Source organism: Oryzias melastigma, linkage group LG22 (assembly GCF_002922805.2).
Source record: "Oryzias melastigma strain HK-1 linkage group LG22, ASM292280v2, whole genome shotgun sequence".
NCBI lineage: Eukaryota > Metazoa > Chordata > Actinopteri > Beloniformes > Adrianichthyidae > Oryzias > Oryzias melastigma.
Window position 1 is genome coordinate 7,675,831 of NC_050533.1, and position 2,532 is coordinate 7,678,362.

Genomic DNA, 2,532 nt, shown 5'->3' on the forward strand with positions numbered 1-2,532 from the left:
ACAGCTGAAATGTTAAAATCCAGGGGGGGCTTGGAGGTTGGCCTGTTACAGAATCCGCATTACTGAGGGTCAGTAACGACATCCTCCAGGCTACTGATGCTGGAGATCATGTGGTTCTGGTTCTGCTAGATTTATCAGCGGCATTTGACACAGTGGACCACCATATCCTAATATCAAGGCTCCAGAACCTGGTGGGGATTCGAGGTACCGCTTTAGATTGGTTTAGGTCTTACCTAACAGGACGGACAATGTGTGTCAATCTTGATGGTTTTAAATCTAGAACAGCTGGGGTGTCTTATGGAGTCCCACAGGGTTCCGTTTTGGGGCCACTTCTGTTTTCTTTGTATCTCCTGCCATTAGGGTCCATTCTGAGAAGACACGGTGTTTCTTTTCACCTGTATGCTGACGATAGTCAGATATACCTGCCATTGAAAAAGATGGACGGTTTCTCAGCTAGCCCGCTCTTTTCATGCCTTGCAGATATTAAGGACTGGTTGGCCCTAAGTTTCCTGAGCTTGAATGAGAACAAGACAGAAGCACTTATGTTTGGACCAAATGATCGCAGAGGATCATCTCCAATTGATCTGGGTCATTTGACTAACTTTTTAAAATCAACTGTTTCTAATTTAGGTTTTAAGTTTGATAGTCATTTTAAGCTTGATCATCAGGTCAGCTCAGTGGTGAAAACAAGCTTTTATAATCTTCGGCAACTCTCCAAGGTGAAACCTTTTTTATCTCCTGCACAGTTTGAAACAGTAATCCACGCCTTCATCACGTCTCGGCTGGATTACTGTAACTCACTTTACCTTGGACTTAGCCAGACGTCTCTCTCACGCCTCCAACGCGTTCAAAATGCAGCTGCTCGCCTCTTGGTTGGAGGACGTAAGAGAGACCACATCACGCCGATTTGAGCATCGCTCCACTGGCTGCCTGTACATTTTAGAATTCATTTTAAGATACTTTTATTTGTTTTTAAGTCTTTACACGGTCTGGCCCCCTTATACCTCTCTGAGCTGCTTTCTCCTTATTCGCCGGCCCGATGCCTTAGATCAGCTGACCAGCTCCTTCTGGAGACACCGAGGTCCAGGCGTAAGCTCAGAGGGGACAGGGCCTTTGCGGTTGCTGGCCCCAGGCTCTGGAATTCTTTGCCATTGTTTATTAGAGAAGCACCGTCGTTGTCCATTTTTAAGGCCCGTCTAAAGACTCATTTTTATGCCCTGGCTTTTAACCCATCTTAGACTGCTGCTGTTCTGTATTGTTATTTTACTGCTTTTATTATTTTATTGTTTTATTTATCTATTTTTCTTGTCTTAGTGTGACTGTCTTTTATGTTTTTAGTGTTCAGCACTTTGTTTTAGCTATCTGCTATGTGAAAGTGCTATATAAATAAAGCTGAGTTGAGTTGAGTTGAGTTATCATTACTGGAGCTGTAGATCATGATGTCAGACTTCTGAAACTGAAATAATTGTTGCTAAATTTGGGGTAAACTCAAAAATAGTCCAACAGACCACAGTAGATGACAAATTAGCCCAAAGCGTTAGCATGTTGCTAAAATATTAGCTGAATTCCAAATTAGCATAAAAAAACCTCAGTAGATGGCAAATTAGCCCAAATTAGGTAGCATAATGCTAACTTAACAGCTCAATGTCAAAATATTTTAAAATCATTGTATACCATGGTTTCAAAGTGCACAAAGTTTTGACGTAAGTTAGTTTTTAAAGAGTTTGCATAATTTCTCATTCACTTCCTATGGGGCAAATGTTGCTCAATATTTCAAAAACTAAAAAAGTTTATGAATACCAAAAGTAGAAGCATGCTCTGAACGAGCTGAACGTTTTGATATCAAGATTGCTGAAAACGCTGAAAGTGTGTTTGAGTTTTTACGTGCTGAAAAACATATAGAAAGGAGCAGGAGAATCACTATAGTGTGAATGCTTACTAAAGATTCACATGATAAAAAGTAAAAGAAGAAGTATCCATATGTACAACTGCTACTTTTTTCTTTATTTATTTTTTTGCTGAATACAGAATTGTTAATTTCTTAAGACATACATTCAAGAAAGTCAATTTAGTTTAAAATTAATTTCAGATTAAATCCATATTTTAGTTAGAAATTCAGTTTTTCCTATAGAAGTTATTTAGAAAATCTCAACGTCTGAACATTTTACTAGTGTTCTGAAAGTTTTTGTTTTTCCATCCTTAAAATTTTAACATCTCCATGAGAGCTTCACAAATGTTACCTTAATTTGATCCTAAAAAAGAAATAAAAAAACGTTCTGGTCAAGAAGGTAAATAAGAGCAGATGGTGTCACCTGATGTGGGCTGTGGTAAAAACAGGGTGAAAAATGTCTGAGGAGCCTCCAACGGGCCTTCAGCCATCTGGAGTTGTGGCTCCAAACACTGTAAAGTCTCTGGATAATCCAAGGTTAATGAGGCCACGATGACTGAACAAAAACACAGACAATGAAGACCCATGTGGTTGGTCTGAAAATGTGTTTGGGATTAAGTTTGTTGCCTTAAATTCTAAGAATG